The sequence below is a fragment of the Brachyistius frenatus genome, unplaced genomic scaffold (genome assembly GCF_029030835.1).
Source record: "Brachyistius frenatus isolate BFR_SWC_R1_liver_20210118 unplaced genomic scaffold, ASM2903083v1 Contig_2, whole genome shotgun sequence".
NCBI lineage: Eukaryota > Metazoa > Chordata > Actinopteri > Embiotocidae > Brachyistius > Brachyistius frenatus.
In genome coordinates, this window is record NW_027210601.1 from 3,494,262 (window position 1) to 3,509,757 (window position 15,496).

The window sequence follows — 15,496 nt, forward strand, 5'->3', positions numbered from 1 at the left end:
TTCCTCAGAGCTCAGTAAACATGTCTGGATCTGGTTCCTGTGAGCACAGCAGAAAGGACAACATGTCTGTCCTTTTTTTTTTTTTTACAGAGAGACTGAGGAGCTCTGAGATCTGCTGGTTCTCAGAGTGTCATCAGTGAGGAAACTACAAATCTCACTGTTGGGGAAAATCTGCAACATGGAGATGAGCTTTCACTCGTTTCTATAAGGTAGCTAGATGTCGAAATGTTGCACAACACGCAAAGACATATTCAAGAATTTATTATATGGCTAGCTAATCAGTTTATTGAAATTGCAAGTTTTTCCCCTTAAAACATATTGTTACTACTTTCTAAATTAACACCAACTAGCCTGTAGAGTGTAACCATAATGGCTTTATCAATGTTAATAAATAAAGGTTTAGGTTTTACACGCTGATGTAGTCCAGACAGAGTAACATGACTGAGTTAACTTTATATATGCAAATGCTGAGCTAGGCTGTGCATACAGACATATTGAGAGCCTACACAATTACGTTTGAGAGGATTCTCCTCTTTCGGTGATTCAAAAGCGTTCTGCTGTGATTATCATGATAATTAGCCAAGCTGGAGCGCCTCTCAAGTCTGTCTACAAGTTTGAACTGAACACACCAGCATCTTTGTTATATTTTTTGCACTGGGGGAGAAGCCAATCTCAAATACATGACTTTCCATATATAACCATGGGAGGTAGGCCTATACTGTTCCTCCTTCTGCTGTATTGCAGGCTGCACTGTAGCAATGAATGAATGCCATGCAATCAACTTTAAAAGATCTCATGCCTTCAAATATTGCAGCATATAATGGCCTAAATATTCTGGGAATTGGATGCATGATGTTGATGAAAAACACAAGAACATTATGAGCACTTTAACACCATTAACACGTTAGCTGCGTTCCTTGGAGTATCACAAATACAGTGAAATAATCTGAGCAGACCTACAATAGCTCTTTAAACTGGCAATGGAGCAAATCTTTATAAATTGTATTGCAAGAATATTATGGGGATAACACCCGCTCAGTAAAATCATGCTGAAACACACACACACACACACACACACACACACACACACACACACACACACACACACACACACACACACACACACACACTGCTGTCAAAGCCCCTACAGGAATTACAGGGATGTCTGGTGGATAGATGAGTGATGGTGCCACCATGCACTTCTGCATGCGTCTGTTGGGGGGCGTGAGAGGCGCTGCTATAGGTCCTTATTATAATCACATCGTTCGTCTTGCATAATATCAAAAATCTCAGAGGGTGGGAACAGTGTTACCTCACTGATTCACAAGGGGGTGGGCCTTGGACGGCGTATATGACTTTGGACAAATGAGACGTTAAACCATATAGAGACAACGGTGGTGGAGATGTAGTCATCCAGGCGGACAGCCCCAACTCCCCTGATTTCTGTGGGGAGGACCGGGGCTGTGGATGTGGAGGACAGCCGTGTGACGACATGCGAGGGAAAAAACAAGAGGACCCGTTAGATTAAAAAATGGACGGTGCCGGCGGGACGTCACGATGCGCCGTCGCCACAAAGCTCAATACGCCGCTCATGAACGCGCTCATTTGGCTCCCAGCATGCTGCACGCCCGGAGGGACCACTGGTTACCAGGAGCTCAACTAAACCCGGCGCATCCCACCCTGCTGCACCCGATGATGAGGAGAAAGTAAGAGCCGTGTTTCGTATTATTAGGGATTTTGTGGCGCTGCGAGTCCGAGTTTAAACAAAAAAAGCTGCTGGAGCGGCGCAACAGAGAGGGTTTAGTCTGGCGATCTTAGGCGCGTTTAGAGTAAAACATATGGTGTCGTGTGTTTAGCCCCTTTGTGAATAAAGTGAGGATTTGTAGGCCTTGTGGAGGGTTCGGATTAAAACCTACATTTTTTTTTTTTTTCCCAAGTGTGGCTTGTTTGTTTCCAGACCAGTTTAAGATGCACGGACGATGCGCAGCAGCAGCAGCAGCATCTGAGATGAAGGCTCGAAGCTCATGTGATGGCAGCAGCACAGACGTGTAGTTTCACTTGTGGCTGAAAACACTTTTGTTTGGCACTGTGGCACTGGGAGTCTTTTGAAATCACAGGAGTGTGAAGCCGGTCAGCAATCTCAGCACTGAGTTTAGAGGCTTTTCTCTGACTTGTCACAGGTTGGTCACATGTGATCTCCCGTCTCCCACAAGGCCCTTTGATTAGTTTTCAATCGCCTTTATTGATACTAATGTTAACTTTGTGCGCCAGAGAATGAAGATCTTTCAATCATCATTCAAACTCCTTCTCTTTCCTCCATCTCGCGCATCCCTCAGGCTCTTTATCACACATTTTACAAAATGATAACTCCCAGAAATACCTGACTAAAGAGAGGTGGTCTTTTCTTGAAAAACTCCCTTGGCAGGGGAGGGTTTGTACTTATTGATGCTAATGAAGAAAGGCTTAATTTACATTTGAATTTTAATCTTTCCAGTGATGCTGACCCCAGATCAGCCATATGTTCTGTTGTTAATTCCCCAAGTATTACATAAATTCATGTTGCGCCATTTTCTCCAAGTCACAAACTGTAGATACACTCTGCTTCCTCTCCTATAAGTAACCTCATTGCAAGTTTATTGAATTTTAGTTTTAATGTTGCAGTGGGTCTGTAACACAGGCCTGTGGTGGCGGTGTCGGAGTGGCCTCGGGCGGTGCAGCCTGTCACAGCACAGTGTGGTGTTCGGCGTGTTCGCTGCCAACAGATTACGCACTGTATGGGCTAAACAGGGGGGAAGCTTGGAAAAAAAAAAAAGGCAAAAGGTGATTATTGTACATGAACCCGACAGTGTGCGGCTCCTACATAGTTTCCTGCAGCCTGGGATTATACAGTACAGTGCCAGCATGTCTCTGCATGGAGAACTCTTACATAAAGCCTGCTTAATCTGTGCGAGAGGGAATCAGACCTCCCCCTCATGCATATGTAAGCTATAATTCTCCTTTTTTTTTAAATTTTTTTTTTTTTTTACTTTCGTCATAATTGTTATCTAATACTTAATAATATTGAGTGTACTGAGAAAGTGAACATGGCAGCTGCGCCAAAGTGTAGCTGCATGACAATAGGGACGCATTTCAGAAGTTCCGGTCTATTCAACATATTTTTGGACCTTCTCTATAATAAAACTGAGAACTTATTTGCAACAGAAACACGCATTTTACACGTGCGAGGGATTACTGAGGCTTTTGAGTTTTGCTTCATCACTGAAGGGCCTGGACACTACACGCCTCTCGTAAAGGGCCCGGGCCCGAGGACTCGCAGGCCAAATTAGTCGGGTCCTCCCCCACTATATGTTGCAGCGGGACTGTATCACGTGCAGTAAATATATGACACTGCACTTCAGACTGAACAGGTGAATCCAGGTAGAAATATGTGACACAGTGTTCACTGGCCTCTCTCATTAAATTCCCCTTAAATCATGACTTAGAGACAGATATGGATCAGAAGTGCGAAGTTACGTCGAGGCAGCTGAGACTGTGCTGTGATTCACAACAAGCTGGCATAATTTGAAATGGGACCGCTGTGAGTCTGCAGCAGAGTCTCCTGAGCATCGCTGCTGCAGAGTCAGGAAAGCTCCGACTGAAGGATTGTGCTGAGCAACACAAACTGGACTAGTTTGGGGCTATCAGTGACCTATTAGGCAGGTTTCCCACGTAAGGTGCTTTCCAGGGATTTTCCAGGGAGAGAGATCCCATCACGTGGAGGAAATGTGGAGGTCATGTGTTTGTATTTTAGCCTGATTTTGCCTTTAAAGTCAAGTTTTATTCTTACTTTCAACTCGTTTTTCCTTTCTTTTGTTTTTTTCACAGACTTTGAAGCCCAAGATATGAAGATCCAGAGCTGCTCCAGCTTCAAGGTGAATATGAATGGCTCCAGTCTTTTGGCTGAAGCCATCGTTGGCACACGATGACGCTGCATGCAACTTTAACCGGACTACACTTCTTATTGCGCTTCAAAAAAATATATATAGACAAAACAGCGAACAGTCCAAACATCTTTGTGTCACTTTCGCGTGCACTCACACGAAAAATCTAACGACCACGCAGCAGTGTGGAAGTGACTGACTACTCCTGGAAATCATTATTAAATCCTGTCGGGATCCTTCTTGTGGACCTTTAAATCATGTAGGCCTACCATTTACGGCAGCCCTTTATAATCCCGACCAACTGTTAAAGCAGAACATTTATCACTGCGTCGCCGCTAAGTTACCTTGAACAGAAATTTAAGTGTAATTTCCCTGCAGGGACTTGAGGGTCAGTGGTAATTTCAGTCTTTTTGGACGCAATTATGTCGTTTTCCCCCTCTTTTTAATCTGCAATGCATTGCTTGAATCCAGGAAATACATTAAATATCCAGATTAAAAGGAAAAAAATATTTAGTTTTTATTTAAAAGTCGTCTCATTACTCACGGTTGACAGTGCTCGGTTGGCCTAAACGGACGTTGCTTTAAATCACCAGTGCTCAGTGAAAATCCTAAATGAACACCTGACAGACAGATAGGAATAACTAAAAAAAATAATAGGAATTAAATAAATACATTAAAGTAGACAGTGTCACAATAGCCTAAACACGAACTCCACAGTCATTTTGTCAATTAATACGTTTTAGCCTTTGAAGCCGCTGCACACATCCTCCTTAAATGTCATGCAATTGAAAAACGAATGTCTAATATTACGATTTTAAAACGCACTCTCATAGACTTGATTGGGACTAATATATGTGGCATTCAATTTAATTCAGTAGGCTACAACTTGATTACCTATAAAGGCAATAACAATCAGCAGCTCGCCGCTCTCAGATACACATGCAGTGGGCTATATGAAGGGACGAAAACCACACACTAAAATCATTCAAAGGCTTTAACCTAAAGAAAATGTGGACCTGATAATAAATGCCTTAATAAAGGAGGGAGCGCTGTCAATGTGGGAGTTTAGGTGTGAATGGGAACCTTGAGGTCGTGTTAACTCGTGTTAAAAACGTGTGTCACGGCCTTAAAGCAGCACGGTGATCTCCACTAATGGATGTTTCTCTGGCAAAAATCCAAAACCTGCGTCTAATTTACGGGAAAGCTTTCAGGAAGCAGCTGCTAAATTAAATGTAAAGCAGGTTTAAATATAAGTAGAACATTTTTATTTTTTTATTTTGTCAATGTTCCTGAAAACACCCCGCAGCAGCTGTTTATTCAGTGTTGTGTATTTTACTGGCTGTAATGCGATGGGAGGGAGGGAGGATGGGAGCTGTGGCCTATTTTCACCATGTTGTAAGAAAGAACATTTTCTCCATACTGGCATGTTTCAGTGTGTGTGTGTGTGTGTGTGTGTGTGTGTGTGTGTGTGTGTGTGTGTGTGTGTGTGTGTGTGTGTGTGTGTGCTAATTAGGCATCACACCTCGCTGCTAACGCATTAATTGAAAGCCAGCGATGCCAGTGACGTCACTCCCCTCTCTCACTAAAAGCCAATTAAAAACCCCAAACAACAACAACAAAGAGCTCGTAAAAAAGAGAGAAAGGCTTCTTTTTTGGAGATATATGATTTTAAAGAGAGACGCACTATAATATATTAATTATCTGAGCATCTTATTATTATTATAAAATTATATAGGAATATAAAATGTAGAATGATGACAATTATGATTGAATATGATTATTATGAGTTTAAATACAAATAAACTCGAAGATGTAACATAAATATGTTCTATTACTTAAAATAAACATGTAGGGTGGAAAGTTATTGCCATAAAAAAAGCAATAAATGGCACAAATTCCAGGATGGTTATTGATTTAGTGTACAATATTTTTCTAATCTCAAATATGTTTTTGTAATCAATATTTGAGCTTGTAAAGTTACACACACGTGCTGAGCATGAGCATTTTTTTTTTATTTTTTTTTTTTGCATATTAACTGCAGCATAATAACAAAATATTTCCTACTGCTTTTAAACAATATACTACCAGGTAATATTTTGATTCTGTAAAACTTTATGATTATAATATTTGAATAATGTTCTGAATAAAAGCAGAGATGTGTTTTTAGATTTTAAAACCATCTGGAAAGCACTGAAAAATGTACATCTTTAAGAAATATGAATGGTTCTGGGATTTTTCTGGCAATGCAACTGCAATAATTCCAGATGAGCCTTTGAAATAAATTGAATAGTTTATCCACACTTATATTGTAATTGAGTCTTTACCTGCTGTAAAATGATTGCATATGTTACATTTTCTGGGGATTTCCCTTCTTCGCTCTGCCATAATATTTCTTTAGAGAAGTATTTGTGTAAATTATTCCCCTCAGTGCTGTTTTATATCCAGCTTCTGATGCTCTCATAAAGATTTTTATTGTTGTTGTCTTTACCTCACCGGATGGTTGCCTGTAACGCTTTGTTTTGAATTCCTATAAGAACCCGTTCACATTTCAGTCGCATAAAAAACACTTAATAGCTTGGAAAATGTGTTTTCCCAGCAGTATCCCCTGTGAATCTTTAGTCATGCTGGTTTTTCATATCATTTCACTGAGGTGATTTTTTTACACCACGTGATCAATCATCTGTATTAACACGACAGATGTATGACTTTTATTCTCCTTATTTCCACCTCTGAATACGTGCAGAACAGTCAGCAGAGTAAATTAGCTTTGTTTTGGTGAATTAGCCCTTTACGCCTTCTCCCCTGTCATTGTTTGTCCTTCCAGGTGTATCAGAGGTTGTGTGTGTGTGTGTGTGTGTGTGTGTGTGTGTGTGTGTGTGTGTGTGTGTGTGTGTGTGTGTGTGTGTGTGTGTGTGTGTGTGTGTGTGTGTGTGTGTGTGTGTTGCTGGCAGAGAGCTGTTCGCAGGCCTGAGGGGTTGTCTGTTATCTTTGGTTATCTAGCTGTATGAGTGACGTACATTCTTCATAAAGCTAGATAACCGAAAGTAACAAGAATCCCATTACACGCCTGCGCGGGAAAAATAAAACAACAACAACAACAAAAAACATAAAGAAGCAGCACACGGGACCGGAGGTGGATGATGGATGCGGCTAACCAATGACGTGAAGGTATGATGCCGTGTTACATAAGGGATATTGAGATCGTCAGATCTGCTTGCTGTCAATACAAACACTGCAGTGGCGAGGTGAAGCTTGTGCTGCCATGTTTAATTTTGTGTTGGTTGGCAAGATGCAAGTGAGTGTGTGTTTGTTTGTGAATATTTCCTCACATCATTTTAAACTGCCACAGCGCAGACTATCGTTCAAGGATGAGTTCAACATTTAATTCCCCTCTGTTTTTCTTAAATATGCAGCTAAAGTCACACCAGCATGAAAAATGACTGATAAAGTTAAATATGTACATCTTCTGCTTCTAAAAATGATACAGCCAAAAATGACAAAACAATCTCACAAGTTTAAATACAAAATGCACTTTTACATCCTGGAAAACAGAGGATCTTAAGTTTAGGAAGTGAAAAGCTATGAAGATTAATTTCACTGCTACTTTAAACATCTCTGCGGTAAGTGATGACACAGGGCTGAAGCTTTTAGCTAAAGACCATATAGACAGTAAAGATCACATTCAAGCATTTTTTTACTTTAACCCTCTTTTAACATCTGACGGTCACACTTGAGGACTCATTTTAGAGTCGGTTCTTGGGGCTGGTCTTAACTTGGTCAGATGAATTAATTATCTCATTCAGACATTTCAGATAATGTCAAGTATGGAAAAGATAGAAAAGTGGCTGTGACAGATTGTGTATAACTATTTTTGCCTCTTCTTGCGTGGCTAAGCCCACACAGCTAATTATTACGTATTTTACACTCAGTCGAGGAGGTTTACTCCGTGTGCCTCATATTTATGACTTTCACCTTTTTGTATCTCTTCTTGCCTCTCCAATTGATCACAAATTAATTCAAGTTTCCTGTTATAGTCTTCATATAGTTGTGGTTTAGTGGTTTTGTTTGTGTAAACTTTATCATAAAGCACAAATCAGTTAAAAAAAAAAAAAAAAAAAGGATGCAGTTCAGCTGCATAAGTTACAGTTATTTAAAGAATAAGAGCACAAACAGAGTAAAGAGTTTCAAAGAGATTAGAAAAGGTAGTGAAATAATACTCACTGTTCCCTGATCTCAAAAAGTAAATCATGATTTTAGACTTAAAAAAAACAACAGCCAAAAAACCTTGGACGTTATCTTTCACTCTCCCTTTTTCACACACTCGGTACTCTCTAGAATTTCTTTGTCTACTTGCTTTTTGTTTTGGGTAAGAATTTGCTCAGTGACGCCGGATTGTTGGCTAAATTTCTTCTTGCCTGAATCCTTTTTTTTTTTTTTTTTGAGGAGGTACATGTTTCTTGTTGTATTAGATGAGGTGTGAGGGTTGATGGAGCTCGAGCTCTGTCCATTAAGACACCTGCTAAATTCTGGCATCTGTAACTGGCGAGCTGGGAGAGATTCATTTACAGTATCTCCCAATCCTCCTCACATAATGGCCCATTTCATATTGTATCATTTGAACATGAATACAGAAATTAATCTCCAACTGAGAAATCTATACTCATTAGAGTTTGGCCTGATTTTGCTTTTCTTTTCTGGAGTTTGGATGATACATTTCATAAAGGCTGATAATGTGATTGTAGCTCTTCTGGGGTTTTAGAGAGCACGTCCTGCAGATGCAGTGGTGGTGAGAGAGGTGAAACAAAACAAAGGCCACCATGAGAGGCAATTAGCAGCTCTTTGCCATCATTTGGAGCATCTCCACACTAGTCGATGTTCTTCTGCAGTTGATTTTATGCTTTTCCTGCTGAAGAACTAAATGGTCACAACGTTGCTGCATCATGGCAGAGATGAGGCAGTAAGGAGCGTGTGTGTGTGTGTGTGTGTGTGTGTGTGTGTGTGTGTGTGTGTGTGTGTGTGCGTGCGTGCGTGCGTGCGTGCGTGCGTGCGTGCGTGTGTGTGTGCATCATCCCATCTCCTACTTTCAGTCTAACTTTGAGAAAATGCTATCGAGGAACTAGATATCTCAAACCATTAACACTCCATCAAGACTGCATGAACAGCAACTCTGAACTGTCTTTAATGAGACGAAGCAGAGTGTTTTCATTCAGAGAAAATATAGCTGTAAGATTCTTTTAACTGAATGGATCCTAAAACATTGTAGTTATTCTTCCCATTCATCAATATCTCTATTATTTTAGTGATACCGCCAGCTTAATTGAGATTTATCTCGCCTTTTTTGGTGGCCAAAGAGTATTTATGTCCAGATAAAGCAGATTACAATCTAGTTTCTGTTGACCACATGCTCTTTTTGCACCTCAAAGTGACTCTGGACTTTTTCCACTCCCCAACATACTTCTTCTTTCTTTTCTATGCTTTCCCCCCTTATTCATTTAATTTTATTCTTTCTGTTTTTTCCCAGCTTGGGTTCTCAGATGGTTGGTTCTGATTTGTATGCATTTGCATAATGAATGTCATTTGCATGCTCAGGGGCAGACCATACCATGAGAACGGCTGTGTTGGTTGTTTGTGTGTGTGTGTGTGTGTGTGTGTGTGTGTGTGTGTGTGTGTGTGTGTGTGTGTGTGTGTGTGTGTGTGTGTGTGTGTGTGTGTGTGTGTGTGTGTGTGTGTGTGTGTGTGTGTGTGTGCTCATGCATGGGCACATGTGTGTGCAGTGTATATTAAGCACATGTAAATTACAAGTTTTTTTCCCCCTCACAAACAGAGTGTTGTGTTTTGCGTCCACTGTATAAACACTTTGTTCTTCCTCTTTGACGTGTGTGTGTGTGTGTGTGTGTGTGTGTGTGTGTGTGTGTGTGTGTGTGTGTGTGTGTGTGTGTGTGTGTGTGTGTGTGTGTGTGTGTGTGTGTGTGTGTGTGCGTGTGTGAGAGTCTTTGTGTGTCCATATGTGGGAGAATTCTTCCTCTATGTGTGGTGCATGTAGGGCAGCAATCTGACTATCATGCCTCTTTCTCCCTGCCTGCCTCTCTTTTCCCCTGTCTTGGTAACCGTTCAGTAATGCACCATCTAGAAGAATGAAAATAAGAGACTCCCTCCTCAATCCCATAATCCTCCTCTTCTCCGACCCCTCCCTTGCCAGTTTGTCCTCCTCTCCCACACGGCAAGTCACAGTCCTGCCACCATCTTAGGTGTTAAGACTGGCACAAAATGGCAGCTGAACAGGGAACGTGGACAGCCAGCGCTGCACCTTCCCCCACTTCATGTTGGCCCAGATCCTTTCCGCGCCATTGGTTGCCTCAAGACAGTGTTAATTACTGCCAGTGTGTTAATTGTAGCGATCGCCCCAAGAGACACATGGGAAGGGATGAGATAGGAGGAAACCGTGGAGCCAGCGGCTTTGAGTCAAGCTGGCATTTTTAAGGGCAGCTGCGGTTCCTGCGTCGCTTGCCCATCGTCACGGTGCAGACACTGGCGATCGACCATTTTGTGGAGATTCTCGAAAGACTCCTTCGACTGCTTTGCCTCTGCAACATTAATTACATTATTACAGTGTTTTTTTTTATTACAAAGAGTTATAATTTGCACTACTGGCAGTAGTTCTGCATTTGGAGCATCTGTACAGTTTTTATGCCACATGCGTGTGCAGACAGCCTCATTTGATGATGTGTGGGGGGGGGGAACACCACCTACATGCTTTCTCACATCCACAAGGAGTCCTAATTAGCAACACAGCGTTCTTCATAAAATCTCCACTTGTTATCACTTCAAACAGTTCTCTCACATTTGCGATACATTTCCTATCTGGCTCAGAAAAAAACGTCTTCCTGTTTGAAATATATGACACTGTCAATAACTTTCGCTGATTTCTGGATCACTTCTAGATTCAAGTGTGAACTACACTTTAATAATCAAAATTTGGTGAGATTTGACGAATAATAACTCCCATCTTTTCAGGCTTTACTTTGAGCTTCAGAAGGACGCATGATGAGCATCGTAATGGCAACCATTTGGTTTCGACAGGGTGTGAGAAATGTGTTAACCTTTGGTGTGAAAGTACGACAAAGAAAATGTTTTGCAGTACAGAATATTTGACACATTAGCTGATTCCTGAACCACAGAAAGATGCAAACTTTGAAATTTTAAGTTGAAAAAAAATTCTTAAAGGATCTAAAAAAAACAACAACAACATCATTGCTTACTGTAAATTTGTAGCTGTTGAATGAGCCCATTGGATCTACATCAAATCAACTCTTCTGGCCACATTTTTTAGCTTCATGAGCATCTTTCAGCTGGTGTGATGCCATATGAATTACTTGACATGGTATAATTAACTGTCGCTGATTTCTGAATGGGAGGAGGGTTTACCTTCCAGCTTTTACTGAAAATGACATTTAAATGTCTTGAATTAACTTACATAAAATTTTGTTTTAATTAAGTAAAACCAACATGCAACTTTTCTAGCCTTATTTATAGTTTTACGTCGCTTTGACCACAACCATTTGGTTTTAAAGAGGGTCAGAGAAATGTCTGAAATACTGCAGTTTTTCAGCTGGTGTGAAAACGTGAGCAGTCACTTAACTTGTAGTTATTTTGTGTTTCTGCAAGAGTAGAAATTTAGCCAACATTCAAACAGGAATTCTGACTGACTTGAATACGACCACTGAGGTCACAACTCAAGCCACAACTGGCCAAAAAATTATGAAGCCACCTATGTGTTGAAAAACTATAAGGAGTGAATAAGTGAGGAAAAAAAAACGTCAGGAAGAAGGAGGGTGGGTGGGGGGCAGACAGACAAGGAGAGAGAGCCTGCGACAGTGAGATCTCAATAGTGAGAGGCCTTCTTTGTGTTTCTGTATGAGGTTTATTTTGGGGGGCGCAGGGGGAGCTAAGAAAGGAGGGGAAGAGGAGAGGGTGGGGATCCTACCCTGGGCCCTCAGACAAGCAGCACATTGTCCTCCCCAATGTGTGGCGGCACTTGTGGCGTAACGCCATTATTTAGGCCAGTGGAGGGAACGGGTCTGGAGACCAGCTTAACCAAAACGCCAATTAGAACCAGATCGTCCTGATTAATGGACGAGGGAGATTGGTAAACAATGCTGACCATTGTTAACATAACCTCCCCCCCCCCTCACACACACATATACAAACCCCTACCCCACTGGTTTCTTTCACACAACAGACCCTCCATCCCTGTTGCCTCTGACTCACACACACACACACACACACACACACACACACACACACACACACACACACACACACACACACACACACACACACACACACACACACACACACACACACACACACACACAACATGTCTGTCATTTCAGTGTGCAGAGGCCATTAGCATGCTGTTCTTGATTTATTTATTTTTTCTTCACAGCCTTGATGTAAAGTTTGGATTGATCATCGCATGCACATATTTTTAGTTTTCCCATAGATTAATCCGAGTATCTAAAGTGACAAAACTGAATAAAAAAAATTATTGCAGTTGTAATTCTTAATATATATGCCAAACATACACATGAAATCGGACTGAAAATGTAACATTTGAGCCACTAAAATTGCATATTGGTTGTAGATGAAGTGGTGAAAGTGAGGCTTCTTTCTTCAAAAGCAGTGCTGGGCTCATATGTTAATCACACACCATGCGATGCTCGGCTCTGCATTTCAATACGTCCTACTTTATTGTTTTTTTTAAGCATATGCACTGAATAATTAGCCACCACATACTCCAATCAGGGGCATGCCAATGTGGGGTTGCCATGGCAACCCCATCACACACACACCCACCCACCCCCCACACCCACCCCTCTCCCTCCCTCTCTTCCTTCTCCTCCCCCTCCTCCTCCTCCTCCCCGGCTGCAAACGGGACAGAGAAAAATAAAGCGTGGGAAAAAAAAAAAAAATTGGTGGCTCAGACAATGATGGTGGGATGACGGGACGGGAGGAGAGGGGAGGAGAGGAGAGGAGAGGAGAGGAGAGGAGAGGAGAGGAGAGGAGAGGAGAGGAGAGGAGAGGAGAGGAGAGGTGTGATGTCGTTGATTAGAGGAGCAGCTTGTGTCTAGACTGATTGTTTGGGAGTTTGGTGTTTTGGGGGTTGCAGGGCATATTTCACCTTGTCAGTCTGGGAGTGATTGTGTGTGTTTGTTCCTTCTGTTATCAGTGTGCCATCTACAGGCAGCGCCTGGGAGCTTACAGTACAGTGTTAGAAGGCGATACAGTGAAAGCTAACACCTGATACATTAAGTCCTGCTTAGCTCACAGTCCCACAAACATTTGAGTCTGTGCCCATGATCTGATACTCAAAATCTGTCGCCATATACTCAACATCTATAGGGGATTCAAAGTCTGTACAAAAAAAAAATAGTTAAAGGCTTTAATAAGGAAATGCTTCTCCTGCTGTTCCAAAGTCGTATGTGTTAGGTTGTTAATTTCATGTGTACATGCAATACTTTCAGCCTTATTCAACCAGGATTTTCTCCTGGGATCTACAGCCTTTACTCTCCTCCAGTTTTACACTGTAAATGCAGTAACGTAGAACACAGTAGAATCTCGGCAACTGAGGGACTGGAGGGATTTAATGAATGATCTATTCTTTTAATGAAGAGAAAATATGCTGTTGCTCCCGCATGCAATAATTGTCCAAGTATTATGAGTTAGGAACAAATCCAACAACTGCATGTTCAATTAGGAAAGCTGATAATAATAGTTATTAGATTATAGTATAAAGTTTGAACTGTAGATAACCATGGATGTGTTTAACTCGTACCTTATTAGTGGACTGTTTTTAATGTCTTTTCTATCTCTTCTTTTAGGGTTTCTGATCTACCTGAAGTTGGGAGTCACCTGACCTTTGGACTCAGTCAGTGATGCCCATTTTACACAGGACTACAACATTGTTAACCACAGTTACCGACCTGAAGAAAAGCAGCTCAAACACAGTGACAGCTTCTCTCACTGAACAACCTGATGGTGGACGACGTCTTAAAATGTGAACACAGAAGTCACCGTTTGTGGTCTGCTACAACAGAACATCTAAATCTGAATGACGACAGAAAGAAGCACCAACATTGTGTTCTGGGGAGCTGCTCTGCACAGCTGTTCAGGAAACATCTGTACTAGATTTCAATGTAGGTCAGAGATTAGATCACGCTCTCCCTTTCACACATACAACCCCCTCCCCCCCCAAAAAAATTTTTTTTTTTTAAAATTTTAAAAAAAATAGTTTATGTTCATGTGCAGGAAGAAGGAGAAAAAAAAATTAAAAATTAAAAATTAAAAAATTAAATACTGGAAAAAGTAGTGATTATTATCATTATTAGTTATTTCAACAAATTATCCTCCTTTAGATGAATTTTATCTTAGAAAATTTCAATGTGTTTTTTTTTCATTTAAATTTGTCATTTCTTCTTACATCGCTTTTTATTCTTCTTGGCTTCTATTTTAGATAGAAATTAAATTTGTCTCATGTAAAACTTTGAATGTTTCAGTCAGATTATTGACAATCTGTGTGACTGGTTGATTTGAAACATCTAAATTTGAAATTTTTCTCGTGCAATGTCAAAAGTGTTCTCTAGGCCGGATGCATCAAGTATGCCTTTTATATCAATTTTTCAGAATATATGACATTTCTTACATCAACAGTGTACAGTATCCTCCTGTGACCATACATAAAACCCCTTTTTAAAGTTTTTTTCATGACAAAATGGTTTAAAACATCGTAAATAATTTGGATTAAGTATGGTCTTAAAAGGTTCTTTAAAACTTTTATTTACATTTTATATTGTACGTACAGTGCGACCATAAGGCTGAAGAAACTCAGGAGTCTTTTATAATCTTTAAATTGTACTCTTTCATAATACACTCTTTAAATTATGATGACAACTATCATGTAACTATTTTGCCCAATCAGTACTATATACTTTTTATCTATGCAAAAGAAAATGAGTGGTTGATGTTAAATCTGCATCATTTGCACAATTGTTTGCACACAAGTGCTGTTGTTAAGTTTGCACATTTGTAGCTAAATGCATGGATTGTGAGTGAAATGTGTTGAATTGTGATGTTTTACTAAAATGCACTGTATGAGCACGGATGCAATGATGTTGATGGAATGTGGATTTTTTTTTTAGTGTAGTGTTTTTTGTGTTGGTTTGAATAGAAACAGTTTAGACAGTCATGTGAGTTGATTTATTGCTTTGTCGGTCTCAGAGACTCAAATCTGCGCTCGTTCCACATTTCATTTGTGTCCAATCAGCTCTTCTGATAATGTGATACGACTTGACTGCACTTGTTTTGTTTTACTGTGGAGAACCTGTGTGAATATGTGCAATAGATTGTAAGCAGTAGAATACTTTTTAGAGGAAATGATGTGATTGATTATAATGTAATGCACTATTAAATACTGTCTCAGGAGTTTTAAAAGCCTGATTTGCACGTGAGCTACTTTGTACTATGCAACTGTTTCCATTGCAACTAATATAATCAATAAAAGTATTAATGTTTACAAT

The 15,496-nt window shown here is 40.5% G+C and overlaps 1 long non-coding RNA gene across 2 annotated transcripts; it reads left to right on the top strand.

Annotated features, from left to right (window-relative positions):
- Window positions 1-1,342: 1,342 nt before the first annotated feature.
- Window positions 1,343-14,180, top strand: LOC138618352 (uncharacterized). 2 transcript variants are annotated; one of them, XR_011310718.1, is made up of 4 exons: window positions 1,343-1,706; window positions 3,865-3,911; window positions 6,745-7,088; window positions 13,802-14,180. It is a non-coding gene; the product is annotated as an uncharacterized lncRNA (long non-coding RNA). The 2 variants fall into 2 exon arrangements; XR_011310719.1 differs by lacking the exon at window positions 6,745-7,088 and having other exon boundaries at window positions 1,357-1,706.
- Window positions 14,181-15,496: the final 1,316 nt, after the last annotated feature.